A 20146-nucleotide genomic window follows, 5' to 3' on the forward strand; every position below is an offset into this window, starting at 1 on the left:
TCCATGAGTCCTGCGTTCTTTGCCGCTGCTGCTGCTGGCCGATTGAGAACCATATCAGGCCAAAACACATAGAAACAGACTAACTAGACATGCAACATAGAATGCCCACTCATATCACACCATGACCAAACAAAACATGGAAACAAACAACTCAAATAATGGTCAGAGTGTGACACTTCCAGTCACATGACTCTGCCTCCTCTTGACTTGGCTAAATGACACCCGGGGTGGAAATTCCACCCTTCCACTCTGGGCTTTTTGGTCTGGGTGGCTTTATCGCATTGCTGCTCTCTGATCCTGTCTTCTCCCAATCCTCCAAGGCCATGTCACATTAATTCCTTATAGCCAGGAAGCAAGGAAAGTATGTGAGTGCGCGTGTAACCAGGATGTGACCTTGCAGTTTTCCACTTCAGGAGGAAGATGCTAAACGGATTCCTCACCTAATTCAATCGCAATGGAGGTTGGCACTTGTCAGGGGGGGAGGTTGTGGTTCTGCATTAACACAGCTGATTGATGATGATGGGTTTTCCATCAGTTTCACGTGTTTCTATTAACATTGTCATCTTGCAGAGCAATGAACATCATCACTGGCTTTTCCTGTAAGAAAACTACGAAAGTGCACATTCATGATAACGTGTTCACATTCATGGTAACGTGTTCACATTCATGGTAACGTGTTCACATTCATGGTAACGTGTTCACATTCATGGTAACGTGTTCACATTCATGGTAACGTGTTCCCATTCATGGTAACGTGTTCACATTCATGGTAACGTGTTCACATTCATGGTAACGTGTTCACATTCATGGTAACATGTTCACATTCATGGTAGTTAAAAGTTAAAGGAGAAGGATAGGCTACAACGGCCGAGAGCCAACAGGTAGGCTGCTACTTTAAATGCTTTATGGAGTTGTTGTTGTTGTTTGTAACAGTAGGATGAGAAAGCGCATGCACCCTCAATCAGCCTGCCTGGCTAGCTGGCTAGCTTAACTAAATTGAACAAAAATATAAACACAACATGTAAAGTGTTGGTCCAATGTTTCATGAGCTGAAATATAAGATCCCAGAAATGTTCCATATGCACAAAAAGCGTATTTCTCTCAAATTTTGTGCACAAATTTGTTTACATCCATGTTAGTGAGCATTTCACCTTTGCCAAGATAATCCATTCACCTGACAGGTGTGGCATATCAAGAGGTTGAATAGAGAGCGTGGTCATTACACAGATGCACCTTGTGCTGGAGACAATAAAAGGCCACACTAAAATGTGCAGTTTGGTCACACAGCACAATGCCACAGATGTCTTAAGTTTTGAGAGAGCATGCAATTGGCATGCTGACTGCAGGAATGTCCACCAGAGCTGTTGCCAGAGACTTGAATGTTAATTTCTCTACCATAAGCCGCCTCCAACGTCATTTTAGAGAGCTTACTGTACTGTATGTCCAACCGACCTCAACATCACAGACCATGTGTAACCACACCAGCCCAGGACCTCCACATCCGGCTTCTTCACCTGCAGGATGGTCTGAGATGAGCCACGAGGACAGCTGATGAAACTGTGGGTTTGCACAACCAAAGAATTTCTGCGCCAGCTGTTATAAACTGTCTCAGGGAAGAGCAGTGGGACAACATTCCACAGTCCACAATCAACAGCCTGATCAACTGTATGTGAAGGAGATGTCGCGCTGCATGAGGCAATTTCTGGTTACACCAGATAGTGACTGGTTTTCTGATCCACGCCCCTACATTTTTAAAAAATTTATCTGTGACCAACAGAAGCATACCTGTATTTCCAGTCATGTGAAATACATAGATTAGGGACATAATGATTTTTTTCAATTGTCTGATTTCCTTATATGAACTGTAACTCAGTAAACACTTTGAAATTGTTGCATTTATATTTTTGTTCAGTTTAGTTTCAAAATACAAACAATAACATACAATATGAAGGATGAATCATTTTCCATTTGTTTGGTCAACTCTGTAAGGAACATATTAAACAGAACTCGCACAAAGGCAACCACTGTGGACCATTGACTTGCAGTGGCATGAATCACTTTTCTAAAAACTTCTGCTTTGCATATCAGAGAGAGAGATAGAGATACAGATATAGAGCAAGGGAGATAAAGACAGAGAGAGTGGCAGACAGATACAGAGTGAGAGAGATACAGGGAAAGAGAGAGAGAGGCAGACAGACAGATACAGAGCGAGAGAGATACAGGGAAAGAGAGAGAGAGACAGACAGATACAAAGCGAGAGAGATACAGGGAATGAGAGAGAGAGAGACAGACAGATACAGAGCGAGAGAGATACAGGGAAAGAGAGAGAGAGAGGCAGACAGACAGATACAGAGCGAGAGAGATACAGAGAAAGAGAGAGAGAGACAGACAGATACAGAGCGAGGGAGATACAGAGAAAGAGAGAGAGATAGACAGATACAGAGCGAGAGAGATACAGAGAAAGAGAGAGAGAGACAGACAGATACAGAGCGAGAGAGATGCAGAGAAATAGAGAGTTGGGTTGGACAGCTAGCGACATGCAATCTGTACCCTCTAACGAAATAGTCATCAACTCAACACTTCCCAGAATCCTCTGTCTGAGGAAGTTCTCCATTTCACCAGCGGAAGAATATAACTTTCATTACAAAGATGCCTTTATGAATATTTCATTCAAACGTCATGGAATAATTCTTAAATGTTAAGATGTTTTAGATTAATGTAGATTACATTGCGAGTCTTCTTTGTGTCTTTTCTTGAAGTACACAGGCAATAAGAGGGGCTTGAGTCTTGACTCTGTGTCTACAGTATGTATTACAGGATTATCCTTCAATGTCAAACAATGCAAATGTATGTAAAACCACATGCAACCTGGACTGAGATGACACACACATGCCACCTGTTAATGTATCCCTTACCTCCCCAATCCAACATGCCATGGGTCAGTGACAGATACAGAGAGATATTCTAACCAAAGCACTTTGTTATAAGGTAGAAATTTTGCCGATCATTCAACTGGATTTGTCTCTCTCTCTCTGTCTGTCTCTTTTCCCTCTGTGATGTTTCCTGTCTCCTGATGTTAAAGATAGCCGCGCGTGTTTGTGTGGGTAATTACCAGGCCTGGGTTACCTTGGCCATGTTTTGTTCTGTTCTGTCGGTAGAACACGATCTCTCTGTTGCTAAGAGAAGAGTTTAGAACACCCACTGACTCTCTCACCCACCACATCACACCACACACAGAGAAAATGCTTGTTTATTCCCATTCTCTCTGTTCCTCTCTCTCTTTCTCTCTCTCATCCCTGTCTCTCTCTCTGAGTGAGTAAGGGTGTGCGTGGTGAATTCAGGGGCAGGCAATGTTTTGTTGCATTTATGGTGTTCATGGAACCGCAGGGAACAGAACAGCCTGTATGTCTGTCTATCAAGCAGGGATGACTCATCAGACTCTGAGAGAGGGAGAGGGAGACAGAGAGAGATGGAGAGACAGGAAGTGAACGAGACAAAAGGAGACATACCATACACTGAGAGATAGAGAGGGATAGAAAGAGAGAGAGCAGGAGAAAGAATTAAGTATAATGTGGCAATCAATCACTTCTTATCCAACATGATGCCTACAGAGGGCCATTGTCACCTATGGAGAAGACGAGTCAAGAGCTGTTGCTGCTTCTGCACCATAATAGATAGCTATCTGATCCAAGAGATGATTTATGACAAAATTAGAACATTGAAATAGACTCTCAGTATCGGCCCCATCAGCATCCTTCATCACTGCCATCATCTTATCAGCAGAGCGTAAGCGCTAACAGCTGAATTAGGAGCTGGAGAGGGTATTTTACATAATGCTCTAGGAGTAAAGATCCAGATTTCAGGCTTGGAGATGGTGTTTTGCATATGGCCTGCATGTTTTGCATGCGGGCCACATTATTGTCACCTCACTGAATCACATTAAAAAAAACTGAGGAGTAAAGAGAGCCAGTGTCTTTCACTGAATCACATTAAAGAGACAGAGGAGTGTATAGAGCCAGAGAGTCTTTCACTGAATCACATTAAAGAGACAGAGGAGTGTATAGAGCCAGAGAGTCTTTCACTGAATCACATTAAAGAGACTGAGGAATGGAGAGAGCCAGAGAGTCTTTCACTGAATCACATTAAAGGGACTGAGGAGTGTAGAGAGCCAGAGAGTCTTTCACTGAATCACATTAAAGAGACAGAGGAGTGTAGAGAGACAGAGAGTCTTTCACTGAATCACATTAAAGAGACTGAGTATTGGAGAGAGCCAGAGTGTCTTTCACTGAATCACATTAAAGGGACTGAGTAGTGGAGAGAGCCAGAGAGTCTTTCACTGAATCACATTAAAGAGACTGAGGAATGGAGAGAGCCAGAGAGTCTTTCACTGAATCACATTAAAGAGACAGAGGAGTGTAGAGAGCCAGAGAGTCTTTCACTGAATCACATTAAAGGGACTGAGGAGTGTAGAGAGCCAGAGAGTCTTTCACTGAATCACATTAAAGAGACAGAGGAGTGTAGAGAGCCAGAGTCTTTCACTGAATCACATTAAAGAGACTGAGTATTGGAGAGAGCCAGAGTGTCTTTCACTGAATCACATTAAAGGGACTGAGTAGTGGAGAGAGCCAGAGAGTCTTTCACTGAATCACATTAAAGGGACTGAGGAGTGTAGAGAGCCAGAGAGTCTTTCACTGAATCACATTAAAGAGACAGAGGAGTGTAGAGAGACAGAGAGTCTTTCACTGAATCACATTAAAGGGACTGAGGAGTGTAGAGAGCCAGAGAGTCTTTCACTGAATCACATTAAAGGGACTGAGGAGTGTAGAGAGCCAGAGAGTCTTTCACTGAATCACATTAAAGAGACAGAGGAGTGTAGAGAGCCAGAGTCTTTCACTGAATCACATTAAAGAGACAGAGGAGTGTAGAGAGCCAGAGAGTCTTTCACTGAATCACATTAAAGAGACAGAGTGTAGAGAGACAGAGAGTCTTTCACTGAATCACATGAAAGAGACTGAGGAATGGAGAGAGCCAGAGAGTCTTTCACTGAATCACATTAAAGAGACTGAGGAATGGAGAGAGCCAGAGAGTCTTTCACTGAATCACATTAAAGAGACAGAGGAGTGTAGAGAGCCAGAGAGTCTTTCACTGAATCACATTAAAGAGACAGAGGAGTGTAGAGAGCCAGAGAGTCTTTCACTGAATCACATTAAAGAGACAGAGGAGTGTAGAGAGCCAGAGAGTCTTTCACTGAATCACATTAAAGAGACAGAGGAGTGTAGAGAGCCAGAGAGTCTTTCACTGAATCGCATAAAAGAGACAGAGTGTAGAGAGACAGAGAGTCTTTCACTGAATCACATGAAAGAGACTGAGGAATGGAGAGAGCCAGAGAGTCTTTCACTGAATCACATGAAAGAGACTGAGGAATGGAGAGAGCCAGAGAGTCTTTCACTGAATCACATTAAAGAGACAGAGGAGTGTAGAGAGCCAGAGAGTCTTTCACTGAATCACATTAAAGAGACAGAGGAGTGTAGAGAGACAGAGTCTTTCACTGAATCACATTAAAGAGACTGAGTATTGGAGAGAGCCAGAGTGTCTTTCACTGAATCACATTAAAGGGACTGAGTAGTGGAGAGAGCCAGAGAGTCTTTCACTGAATCACATGAAAGAGACTGAGGAATGGAGAGAGCCAGAGAGTCTTTCACTGAATCACATTAAAGAGACAGAGGAGTGTAGAGAGCCAGAGAGTCTTTCACTGAATCACATTAAAGGGACTGAGGAGTGTAGAGAGCCAGAGAGTCTTTCACTGAATCACATTAAAGAGACAGAGGAGTGTAGAGAGCCAGAGTCTTTCACTGAATCACATTAAAGAGACAGAGGAGTGTAGAGAGCCAGAGAGTCTTTCACTGAATCACATTAAAGAGACAGAGTGTAGAGAGACAGAGAGTCTTTCACTGAATCACATGAAAGAGACTGAGGAATGGAGAGAGCCAGAGAGTCTTTCACTGAATCACATTAAAGAGACAGAGGAGTGTAGAGAGCCAGAGAGTCTTTCACTGAATCACATTAAAGAGACAGAGGAGTGTAGAGAGCCAGAGAGTCTTTCACTGAATCACATTAAAGAGACAGAGGAGTGTAGAGAGCCAGAGAGTCTTTCACTGAATCGCATAAAAGAGACAGAGTGTAGAGAGACAGAGAGTCTTTCACTGAATCACATGAAAGAGACTGAGGAATGGAGAGAGCCAGAGAGTCTTTCACTGAATCACATTAAAGAGACAGAGGAGTGTAGAGAGCCAGAGAGTCTTTCACTGAATCACATTAAAGAGACAGAGGAGTGTAGAGAGACAGAGTCTTTCACTGAATCACATGAAAGAGACAGAGGAGTGTAGAGAGACAGTCTTTCACTGAATCACATTAAAGAGACAGAGGAGTGTAGAGAGACAGTCTTTCACTGAATCACATTAAAGAGACAGAGGAGTGTAGAGAGTCAGATAGTCTTTCACTGAATCACATTAAAGAGACTGAGTATTGGAGAGAGCCAGAGTGTCTTTCACTGAATCACATTAAAGAGACAGAGGAGTGTAGAGAGACAGAGTCTTTCACTGAATCACATTAAAGAGACTGAGTATTGGAGAGAGCCAGAGAGTCTTTCACTGAATCACATTAAAGGGACTGAGTAGTGTAGAGAGCCAGAGAGTCTTTCACTGAATCACATTAACGGGACTGAGGAGTGTAGAGAGCCAGAGAGTCTTTCACTGAATCACATTAAAGAGACAGAGGAGTGTAGAGAGACAGTCTTTCACTGAATCACATTAAAGAGACAGAGGAGTGTAGAGAGCCAGAGAGTCTTTCACTGAATCACATTAAAGGGACTGAGTAGTGTAGAGAGCCAGAGAGTCTTTCACTGAATCACATTAAAGAGACTGAGCATTGGAGAGAGCCAGAGAGTCTTTCACTGAATCACATTAAAGAGACTGAGTATTGGAGAGAGCCAGAGAGTCTTTCACTGAATCACATTAAAGGGACTGAGTAGTGTAGAGAGCCAGAGAGTCTTTCACTGAATCACATTAAAGGGACTGAGGAGTGTAGAGAGCCAGAGAGTCTTTCACTGAATCACATTAAAGGGACTGAGTATTGGAGAGAGCCAGAGAGTCTTTCACTGAATCACATTAAAGAGACAGAGGAGTGTAGAGAGCCAGAGAGTCTTTCACTGAATCACATTAAAGAGACAGAGGAGTGTAGAGAGCCAGAGAGTCTTTCACTGAATCACATTAAAGAGACAGAGTGTAGAGAGCTAGAGAGTCTTTCACTGAATCACATTAAAGAGACAGAGGAGTGTAGAGAGCTAGAGAGTCTTTCACTGAATCACATTAAAGAGACAGAGGAGTGTAGAGAGACAGAGTCTTTCACTGAATCACATTAAAGAGACTGAGCATTGGAGAGAGCCAGAGAGTCTTTCACTGAATCACATTAAAGAGACTGAGTATTGGAGAGAGCCAGAGAGTCTTTCACTGAATCACATTAAAGGGACTGAGTAGTGTAGAGAGCCAGAGAGTCTTTCACTGAATCACATTAAAGAGACAGAGGAGTGTAGAGAGACAGAGTCTTTCACTGAATCACATGAAAGAGACTGAGGAATGGAGAGAGCCAGAGAGTCTTTCACTGAATCACATTAAAGAGACTGAGCATTGGAGAGAGCCAGAGAGTCTTTCACTGAATCACATTAAAGATACTGAGCATTGGAGAGAGCCAGAGAGTCTTTCACTGAATCACATTAAAGAGACAGAGGAGTGTAGAGAGCCAGAGAGTCTTTCACTGAATCACATTAATGAGACTGAGCATTGGAGAGAGCCAGAGAGTCTTTCACTGAATCACATTAAAGAGACAGAGGAGTGTAGAGAGCCAGAGAGTCTTTCACTGAATCACATTAAAGAGACAGAGGAGTGTAGAGAGACAGAGTCTTTCACTGAATCACATTAAAGAGACTGAGCATTGGAGAGCCAGAGAGTCTTTCACTGAATCACATTTAAGAGACAGAGGAGTGTAGAGAGCCAGAGAGTCTTTCACTGAATCCCATTAAAGAGACAGAGGAGTGTAGAGAGCCAGAGAGTCTTTCACTGAATCACATTAAAGAGACTGAGCATTGGAGAGAGCCAGAGAGTCTTTCACTGAATCACATTAAAGAGACAGAGGAGTGTAGAGAGACAGAGAGTCTTTCACTGAATCACATTAAAGAGACTGAGTATTGGAGAGAGCTAAAGAGTCTTTCACTGAATCACATTAAAGAGACTGAGTATTGGAGAGAGCCAGAGTGTCTTTCACTGAATCACATTAAAGTTACTGAGTAGTGTAGAGAGCCAGAGAGTCTTTCACTGAATCACATTAAAGAGACTGAGTATTGGAGAGAACCAGAAAGTCTTTCACTGAATCACATTAAAGAGACTGAGTATTGGAGAGAGCCAGAGTGTCTTTCACTGAATCACATTAAAGGGACTGAGTAGTGGAGAGAGACAGAGAGTCTTTCACTGAATCACATTAAAGGGACTGAGTAGTGGAGAGAGCCAGAGAGTCTTTCACTGAATCACATTAAAGAGGTTGAGGAATGGAGAGAGCCAGAGAGTCTTTCACTGAATCACATTAAAGGTACTGAGTAGTGGAGAGAGCCAGAGAGTCTTTCACTGAATCCCAAATCAACCCCTCGTCCTTCTGATAGGATTGGATAGGCCTAAGCACTACTAGTGGTAGCTGCATGGGCCAGCTGGAATGGTTGTATTATTGCTAACACTGAACCAATCCTTGCAGATTAATGTGAGAGATGTGAGAGATGTTTATGCACTGGGAGGACAATGGAAATGGAATAGGACATGTATGTTCTTACTGATGGAAAACAACGTGTTTAGGCAGTATAGCCTTCCTCAGAATGAGGTGAACTAGGCTGAGGTTAGCCACGTTCACATTCCAAGCCGAATGCTATAGTCTCTATTTTCTAACATGAAAAAATCTAGATCCACTCTTGAGTCTGGAGAATTCTCCTAACCTGCCCCAGGTTGAGGCATTAAAGGGCTTTCACAATAACGGCCATGTGTTGAAGAAGCCATGTTTTCCCAATGGAGGGGGAGCTGCAGAGGCACACCACAAGGCTTGGGGTACACAATGTTGCATTAGAAGTGGAATATGCTTAGAAATGTCTAATGTTCCAGTAGCAAACCTCGCAGTAACCCTACGAATGGACATCAGCGCGTGTGTGTCTCTCAGGTCACATGACACGATTTCAGAAGGGTCCGTCAGAGCAGAAGAGGCCACATATGCTGCCACAGATTGTCACCGTGGAAACATCAGCGAGGGTGGACATCCTGAAACTCGGCAACCATAGGCTGGTCCTGTCGCTATGGAGAGGCGGGTGTGGTTAGAGGACTAATACAGTAATACAACAGGCTATAACACACCATAACAGAGTTGTATAACAGGATATTACACACTCTAACAGAGTTATATAACACACTATAACAAAGAGTTATATAACAGGCTATAACACTATAAAAGAGTGTTAGATAACAGGCTATAACATACTATAACAGAGTGTTAGATAACAGGCTATAACACATTATAACAGAGTGTTTGATAACAGGCTATAACACTCTATAACTTAGTGTTCGTTAAAAGGCTATAACACACTATAACATAGTGTTTGTTAACAGACTATAACACACTATAACAGTGTTAGATATCAGGTTATAACAGACCATAACAAACTGTTAGATAACAGGCTATAACAGACTATAACAGAGTGTTAGATAACAGGCTATAACACTCTATAACAGAGTGTTAGATAACAGGCTATAACAGACTATAACAAAGTGTTAGATAACAGGCTATAACAGACTATAACAGAGTGTTCAAAAACAGGCTATAACACTCTATAACAGTCTTAGATAACAGGCTATAATACACTATAACAGTCTTATATAACAGGCTATAACAGACTATAACAGTCTTATATAACAGGCTATAACAGACGCATAACAGAGTGTTAGATAACAGGCTATAACACATTATAACAGAGTGTTTGATAACAGACTATAACACACTATAACAGTGTTAGATATCAGGTTATAACAGACCATAACAAACTGTTAGATAACAGGCTATAACAGACTATAACAGAGTGTTAGATAACAGGCTATAACACTCTATAACAGAGTGTTAGATAACAGGCTATAACAGACTATAACAAAGTGTTAGATAACAGGCTATAACAGACTATAACAGAGTGTTCAAAAACAGGCTATAACACTCTATAACAGTCTTAGATAACAGGCTATAATACACTATAACAGTCTTATATAACAGGCTATAACAGACTATAACAGTCTTATATAACAGGCTATAACAGACGCATAACAGAGTGTTAGATAACAGGCTATAACACATTATAACAGTGTTAGATAACAGGTTATAATAGACCATAACAAACTGTTAGATGACAGGCTATAACAGACTATAACAGAGTGTTAGATTACAGGCTATAACAGACTATAACAAAGTGTTAGATAACAGGCTATAACAGACTATAACAGAGTGTTCAAAAACAGGCTATAACACTCTATAACAGTCTTAGATAACAGGCTATAATACACTATAACAGTCTTATATAACAGGCTATAACAGACTATAACAAAGTGTTAGATAACAGGCTATAACAGACTATAACAGAGTGTTAGATAGCAGGCTATAACACTCTATAACAGAGTGTTAGATAACAGGCTATAACAGACTATAACAAAGTGTTAGATAACAGGCTATAACTGACTATAACATAGTGTTAGATAACAGGCTATAACAGACACATAACAGAGTGTTAGATAACAGGCTATAACAGACTATAACAGAGTGTTCGATAACAGGTTATAACACTCTATAACAGTGTGTTAGATAACAGGCTATAACACTCTATAACAGCGTGTTAGATAACAGGCTATAACACTATAACAGTGTTCGATAACAGGCTATAACACTCTATAACAGCGTGTTAGATAACAGGCTATAACACACTATAACAGAGTTAGATAACAGGCTATAACACACTATAACAGTCTTATATAACAGGCTATAACAGACACATAACAGAGTGTTAGATAACAGGCTAAAACAGACTATAACAGTGTTAGATTACAGGACACAGAGAAAATGGCGGTGACGGATAGGGCTGGCGCGCTTCTAGCTCTTAGGAAACTTTTTATTTTTTTTATTTTTATGTGTTATTACATTATTAGCCCAGGAAATGTTTTGTGTTATTACATACTGCCAGGAAAAACTTTTGAATATCAGTGTGACGGTAACTTAACAGCATTACCAGCATTACCAGCATTACAATCAGGAATATGACTTTCCCAAATTGGATCCTTTGTTCGTACCCTCCAAAGGCTGACCCAAAAACAGCCGGCAGAAAAGAGGTGCTCGGACTAGTCTTCTAGTCCGACTCAGGAGGCGCGCACACCGCCCACCGCTTCTGAGTATATTACTCGCTAATGTTCAGTCTCTGGATAATAAAGTTGACAAGCTCAGGGCGAGGATTTCCTTCCAGAGAGACATCAGGTATTGTAACATACTTTGTTTCACGGAAAGATGGATCTCTCGGGATATACTGTCTGAGTCCGTACAGCCAATTGGGTTCTCAGTTCATCAGACAGGAATAAATATCTCTCCGGAAAGAAGAAGGGTGGGGGTGTATGTTTCGTGTTTAACTACTTATGGTGTGATTGTGACAACATACAGAAACACAAGTCCTTTTGTTCACCCAACCTAGAATACCTCCGATCATATTAACTCCCAAGAGAATTCTCTTCAGTTATAGTCACAACCATGTATATTCCCCCCTTAAGTTGATACCAAGACGGCCCTCAAAGATCTTCACTGGACTTTATGAAAACTGGATACCACATATCCTGAGGCCGAATTTATTGTAGCTGGAGATTTTAACAAAGTCAATTTGAAGAAAACACTACAGAAATTCCATCAACACATTGACTGTAGTACTCGTAATGCTAAAACACTCAACCACTGCTACTCCATCTTCCGGGATGCCTACAAGGCCCTCCCCTGCCCTCCCTTCGGGAAATCTGATCACGACTCCATTTTGCTCATCCCTTCCTATAGACAGAAACTCAAAGAGAAAGTACCCGTGCGAAGGACTATTCAACGCTGGTCTCGCCAATCGGAATCCACGCTTCAAGATTATTTTGATCACGCGGACTGGGAAATGTTCCGGGTAGCCTCTGAGAATAACATAGACAAATACACTGATAAGGTGACTGAGTTTATCAGGAAGTGTATAGGAGATGTTGTACTCATTGTGACTATTAAAACCTACCCTAACCAGAAACCGTGGATAGATGGCAGCATCACTGACGATCTGAAATGGTCCACCCACACAGACAGTGTGGTGAAGAAGGCGCAACAGGAGGCTGAAGAAACTTGGCTTGGCACTTAAAACTTCACAAACTTTTACAGATGCACATTTGAGAGAATACTGTTGGGCTGTATCACCGCCTGGTACGGCAACTGCTGTTTTTACTACTGTTTTTCCTATTTTGTTGCATTGCAACCTGTAATTTAAATGGATTTTTATTTGGATTTCATGTAATGGACATACGCAAAATAGTCCAAATTGGTAAAGTGAAATTAAACAAAATAACTTCCAATGGAAAAGTGGTGTGTGTATATGTATTCACACCCTTTGCTATGAAGCCCCTAAATAAGATCTGGTGCAACCAATTACCTTCAGAAGTCACATAATTAGTTAAATAAAGTCCACCTGCGTGCAATCTAAGTGTCACATGAGCTGTCACATGATCTCAGTATATATACACCTGTTCTGAAAGGCCCCAGAGTCTGCAACACAACTAAGTAAGGGGCACCACCAAGCAAGTGGCACCATGAATACCGGGGAGCTCTCCAAACAGGTCTGGGACAAAGTTGTGGAGAAGTACAGATCAGGTATGGGTTATAAAAAAATATCAGAAACTTTGAACATCCCACGGAGCACCATTAAATCCATTATTAAAAAATGGAAAGAATATGGCACCACAACAAACCTGCCAAGAGAGGGCCGCCCACCAATACTCACAAACCAGGCAAGGAGGGCATTAACCAGAGAGTCAACAAAGAGACCGAAGATAACCCTGAAGGATCTGCAAAGCTCCACAGCGGACATTGGAGTATCTGTCCATAGGACCATTTTAAGCCGTACACTCCACAGCGCTGGGCTTTACGGAAGAGTGGGCAGAAGAAAAACATTGCTTAAAGAAAGAAATAGCAAACACGTTTGGTGTTCGCCAAAAGGCATGTGGGAGACTCCCCAAACATATGGAAGCAGGTACTCTGGTCAGATGAGACAAAAATGTAGCTTTTAAGTCATCAAGGAACACCCTATGTCTGGCGCAAACCCAACACCTCCCATCACCCCGAGAACACCATCCCCACAGTGAAGAGTGGTGGTGGCAGCATAATGCTGTGGGGCTGTTTTCATCGGCAGGGACTGGAAAACTGGTCAGAATTGAAGGAATGATGGATGACGCTAAATACAGGGAAATTCTTGAGGGAAACCTTTTTCAGTCTTCCAGAGATTTGAGACTGCGACGGAGGTTCACCTTCCAGCAGGAAAATGACCCTAAGCATACTGCCAAAGCAACACTCGAGTGGTTTGAGAGGAAACATTTAAATGACTTGGAATGGCCTCGTCAAAGCCCAGACCTCAATCCAATTGAGAATTTGTGGTATGACTTAAAGATTTCTGTACACCAGCGGAACCCATCCAACTTGAAGGAGCTGGAGCAGTTTTGCCTTGAAGAATAGGCAAAAATCCCAGTGGCTAGATGTGCCAATCTTATAGAGACATACCCCAAGAGACTCGCAATTGTAATTTCTGCAAAAGGTGGCTCTATAAAGAGGGGGGGGGGGGGTAGTAGGGGGGGTAGTAGGCATGTTGTGTAAATCAAATGATTCAAACCCCCAAAGAATATATTTTTAGCCCAGGTTGTAAGGCAATAAAATAGGAAAAATGCCAAGGGGGGTGAACACTTTCGCAAGACACTCTAACTATCTCACTAGGGTCAGTCTGATATATCTGGAGTATTTCTCCTCTCTTATCTGGTGTCCTGTGTGAATTTAAGTATGCTCTCTCTAATTTTCTCTCTTTTTCTGTCTTTTTTTCTTTCTCTCTCTCGGAGGACCTGAGCTCTAGAACCGTGCCTCAGGACTGCCTGGCCTGATGACTCCTTTCTGTCCCCAGTCCACCTGGTTATGCTGCTGCTCCAGTTTTAGCTGTTCTGCCTGCGGCTATGGAACCCTGACCTGTTCACCAGACGTGCTACCTGTCCCAGACCTGCTGTTTTCAACTCTCTAGAGACAGCAGGAGCGGTAGAGATACTCTGAATGATTGGCTATGAAAAGCCAACTGACATTTACTCCTGAGATGCTGACCTGTTACACCCTTTACAACCACTGTGATTATTGTTATTTGACCCTGCTGGTCATCTATGAACATTTGAACATCTTAGCCATGTTCTGTTATAATCTCCACCCGGCACAGCCAGAAGAGGACTGGCCACCCCTTATAGCCTGGTTCCTCTCTAGGTTTCTTCCTAGGTTCTGGTATTTCTATTGACTTTTTCCTAGCCACCGTGCTTCTACACCTGCATTGCTTGCTGTTTGGGGTTTTAGGCTGGGTTTCTGTACAGCACTTTGTGAAATCAGATGATATAAGAAGGGCTTTATAAATACATTTTAATTATTGATTGATTGATGTAAACATCTCTCTTATCAACAAAAACCCAGTTTCAGAGGTAAATTTCTTTAGAAACAACACATTGTGACTGTATGATAGGAGAAAGGCAAAAGTGTGATATGTCCAAACCTACACATTTTGAAAGTAATTTGTCAAAAATAGGACTTAATTGCCCTATTCCTGTACTGAAAAACAACATCAGTGCAGTAGACACCAACCCACACCTGACAGCCAATCGTTAGCCCCTGTGAGGTGGAAACATTGAAACAGAAGTGGCACTGGTGACATTAAATGAACGTACCCTAACAGCCTGTACAGTAGAGGGAGTTGAAAGGGGCAGCTCCAGCTGTAATGCCCGGGGTGTATTGGAGGAAGAAGTCAGGCGCAGGAAGTACAGAGTTCAGGGTAGCGCTACTTTATTTGCACCACAACGGTGAAACGACGCCAACTCAAACAAATGCCCGAAACACGGGGAACTTAAACAGTCCAGCAAAATACAAAATACATGGACAACCGTGACCTACAGCCATGTACAACATGTACACTGAAAACAATCTCGCACCAGAGCCGCCACCGCGGTGAAATGCCCACCCAGACCCTCCCCTATAGGTTCAGGTTTTGCGGCCGGAGTCCGCACCTTTGGGTGGGGGTACTGTCACGTTCTGACCTTAGTTCCTTTTTTAGGTCTCTATTTTGGTTTGGTCAGGGCGTGAGTTTGGGTGGGCATTCTATGTGTTTTTTCTATGTTTTCTATTTCTATGTGTTTGGCCTGGTGTGGTTCCCAATCAGAGGCAGCTGTCAATCGTTGTCTCTGATTGAGAACCATACTTAGGTAGCCTTTTCCCACCTGTGTTTTGTGGGTAATTATTTTTCCGTGTGTTTGTGTGCACCTCGGTTGCGTCACGTTCTTTGTTGTTTACCTGTTTTTTGGGGGGGAGGGGTTATTTCGGTTTCACTTTCATAAAAAGATGTGGAACTACATGCACGCTGCGCCTTGGTTGATTTATGACAGGGAGTTGGAAGGTAGCGAGCGTGACACCAGCTTCAAACAGACTGTGGAATACTGCATTTGCTCCAGTGGTGTAAAGGTCTTAAGTAAAAAATACTTTAAAGTACTACTTTAAAAATATATATTTTACCTTTATTTATACAGGCTTTTTCTCATTGAGATAACATCTCTTTTTCAAGAGAGACCTGGTCCAATAGCAGCAGGGGGAACAAGGTTTCAGACAAAACAACTTACATACACTAACACAACATTAAACTAAACTATTAACACACATACAGTACAACAATGACATATTACATTAAAAACACAAACATCTTGACTAAAAACAGCTGGCCTTAAAACAATCACACTCTTCTATGATATATACATCGATCAAGTGTTTAAACTCCACCAACTAAACTAGATCATCACATTTTAAAATGTTCAGGTGTAACGGTTCTCGTCTGGTGAAGGAGAAGCGGACCAAAATGCAGCGTGGTATTTTTGATACATGTTTAATGACGACGAAAAAACACGAACAATACAGAAACAACAAACGGAACGTGAAAACCTACACAGCCTATCTGGTGACAACAAACACAGAGACAGGAACAATCACCCACGAAATACACAAAGAATATGGCTGCCTAAATATGGTTCCCAATCAGAGACAACAATAAACACCTGCCTCTGATTGAGAACCACTCCAGACAGCCATAGACTTTGCTAGATAACCCCACTAAGCCACACACCCAACGCCCCACAAAACCCCAAGACAAAACACACCACAATAAACTCATGTCACACCCTGGCCTGACCAAATAAATGAAGACAAACACAATATAATACGACCAGGGCGTGACATCAGGAGAGAATTCCAGGACCATGGTGCTAAGTAACTAAAACTATTTCTACCATGACCTGTTCTAATTTTTGGTACTGTTAGAAGCAAATCAGAATGGGACCGTAATTGATATTTATTTACTGACCTGACAAAAAAAACAGAGATAAAATTACATTTTACCCAATATGGCCTTATAAATCAGTGTATACCAGTGTTTAAGCCTACGCAAGGTCAATGACGACCAGAAAGCAGCCCTGTAGAGATCACAATGATGTGTTAGACGTTTCTGATTTGTAATGAACCTGAGGGGTACATGATACACTGAATCAAGTGCTCTCAGGGTAGTGGCTGTGGCCTGCATATATATATATAACGTCACTAAAATCTAAAACCGCCAGTAATGTACATCGTACCAGCTCCTTCCTGGCCTCAAAAGAAAAACAAGCCTTATGCCGGTAATAAAATCCGATTTTCAGCTTGAGCTTCCTTATCAAGTTCTCTACATGCACAGTGAAGCTCAGCTTAGGACATTTTTTTTCTCTTCAATTCACACACGTATCAAGAGAACATCCCTGGTCATCTCTACTGCCTCTGATCTGTCCGACTCACTAAACACAAATGCTTATTTTGTAAATTATGTCTGAGTGTTGGAGTGTGCCCTTGGCTATCTGTAAATAAAAAACAAGAATGGTGGTGTCTGGTTTGCTTAATATAAGGAATGTGACATGATTGATACTTTTACTTTTGATACTTAAGTATATTTTAGCAATTACATTTATTTTAGCAATTATATTTAGAGTAGAAAGTAGTAAAGTAGAATTTTAGTGGCTGACTCACTTTCACTTGAGTCATTTTCTATTAATGTAGCTTTACTTTTACTCAAGTATGACAATTGGGTCCTTTTTCCACCACTTGTTTGCTCACACACACACATGTACACACATAAACACTTGAGCTGCGGTAAACAGTCTCAGTTTCAAGTTATTGATGTTTCATTGACTTTGGAACAGCTGCTATTCCATTTGGTGGTGATGATTATATACCACTATTGTGAACGTGGTAGAGAAGATTGGAGATGCTCTTTGGACCGTCGTGGTGAAATATGGAGAAAATTTTACTTGCCTGTTGATGCAGCCACTATTGCTCGCAGTTGTGTGCTTGTCTGTACCCAGTGTTGGAATTCAATGTGTTTGTAAGTTGGAAGTGCATATTCCAGGAGAAACTGAGCCATGTGTTGTCTTTCGGGTTTAGCTAATGCAGGAGTCACCAACCCGTTGATCGCGGTTGACAAGTCGATCTTGGAAGCAAAATCAGAAAAAAAATCATCAACGTCGAAATGTTTTAATTTAACAATTAATATTTATGAATTAAATTTCAAATGTGCCATGTGTGAGCCCTGTGTGTAGTGGTGGCGGGGTAGGGGTATATCTGGCCAATCAAATACAGTTTCTAGGTATAATGTCTGACAAATTACGCCCCTAACTCCCACCTTAACTCGCTCAGTCACTTGTAACGCTCACGAACTATCAAGCTAACGATACGCAAGCTAACGAAACGATGGCGGAGGCACAACGGAAAAAGCAAAACACTTATCATTTTCATGTAGAATAGGATCACGATTTTCTGTACACCGTAGTTAAGGACAAAAGGATTTGCCTGATTTGTCACCAGGCTGTAGCGTTCACAAAAAGGGGTAACGTGTTGCTCAAGTCTGTATTGAAAGCACAGCAGTTGCTTTTTACCAGACCGACAGCTAAACGTAAGGCCGCAACAGAGGCATCCTTCCCTGTCATCCATCTCTTGGCTAAACATAAGAAACCGTTCATCGTTGGAGAGTTATACAAGGAGGCAATGACCTTTGCCGCAGAGACGTTATTCAAAGAATTCAAAAACAAAGAGGACATTAAAAATGCTATCGGAAGTGTGCCACTTGGCCCAGCCACTGTCACAAGAAGGGTAGAGTTGTTATCGGAGGACGTGGATCAACAAGTGCTCAAGAATTTATCACTTTGTGACAACAAGTGCTCAAGAATTTATCACTTTGTGAGTGCTTTTATCTGCAGTTTGACGAATCCCAGGATATGACAGATACTGCACAGCTGATGGTGTTTGTTCGCATGGATTTTACAGATTTTTATTTTATTTTTTATTTTTTTATTTTACCTTTATTTAACCAGGCAAGTCAGTTAAGAACACATTCTTATTCAACTACCCTTTTATCATTAAAACAGAGGACAAGAGGAGAGGACATTTACAACGAGTTTAAATGACATGTGCATGATAACAGCATTCCCATTCATAAACTGGTTGCGATCACTACAGACAGGGCACCGGCATTGCGTGAGGTGCATTCGGGCTTCTTTGCACTGTGCCGGTCAGGATCCTGATCTCCCCGAGTTTTTGAACTATCACTGTGTAATCCATCAGCAAGCACTTGCTAGTAAGGTAGTGAAGACGAAGACGTGGTACACATGATCAGCGCTGTCAATGCCTTTAAGGCCAAGGTGGGTGTGTGGGCCTTTCAGCTGAGGAATGGAAGGCTGGTGCACTTCCCAAACCTGGAGAAAATGTTGCAAAACATCAGATATAAAGATGCTTTTCTCCTGCAAGAATTCTGTTCCCACCTGGAGAAACTGGCATCTGAATTCCACAGGTGTTTTCAGGAGTTAAATGACATAGGGGAGGTTGTTGCATTTCTCTCAAACCCTTTGCTCCCCAGGGAGATTGAGGAAGTGTCTGACAAATTCCCGCAAGTATTTGCTTTACCCATCGGAGTTGACATTGAGATAATTCAATTGCAAAATGACATCGAGTTGAAAGCAAGATCAAGAGACAGTGACTTTTGGGGTCTTGTAAACACCAAAAAGTTCCCCCTCCTTTCATCCTGCGCACTTAACGTGAAGGCCTACTTTGGGTCAACATATCTCTGTGAGATGGCCCTTTCACAGATGAAAATAATCAAGACAAAGAACAGGTCTTGTCTAACTAATAGACATCTCACAGACAGTGTCAGACTTGCTGTGTCAAACTATAAGCCAGTTGGAAAGCTCTTGTAGGCCATGTTGTTTACAAAATGATATGATCTGTGTTGTATGCTGTTCTAAAATGGAAAGGGAAACAGTACTGTACATGATTGGCTTAGGCCTGTAATTGACTGATTATTGAGGTTTTATATGAATGGTGAATGAGTAATAGGCCTGTAATAGATTGATTATTGAGGTTTTATATGAATGGTGAATGAGTAACAGGCCTGTAATTGACTGATTATTGAGGTTATATATGAATGGTGAATGAGTGACAGGCCTGTAATTGACTGATTATTGAGGTTATATGTGAATGGTGAATGAGTAACAGGCCTGTAATTGACTGATTATTGAGGTTATATATGAATGGTGAATGAGTAACAGGCCTGTAATTGACTGATTATTGAGGTTTTATATGAATGGTGAATGAGTAACAGGCCTGTAATTGACTGATTATTGAGGTTATATATGAATGGTGAATGAGTGACAGGCCTGTAATTGACTGATTA

Source organism: Oncorhynchus masou, chromosome 16 (assembly GCF_036934945.1).
Source record: "Oncorhynchus masou masou isolate Uvic2021 chromosome 16, UVic_Omas_1.1, whole genome shotgun sequence".
Lineage (NCBI taxonomy): Eukaryota > Metazoa > Chordata > Actinopteri > Salmoniformes > Salmonidae > Oncorhynchus > Oncorhynchus masou.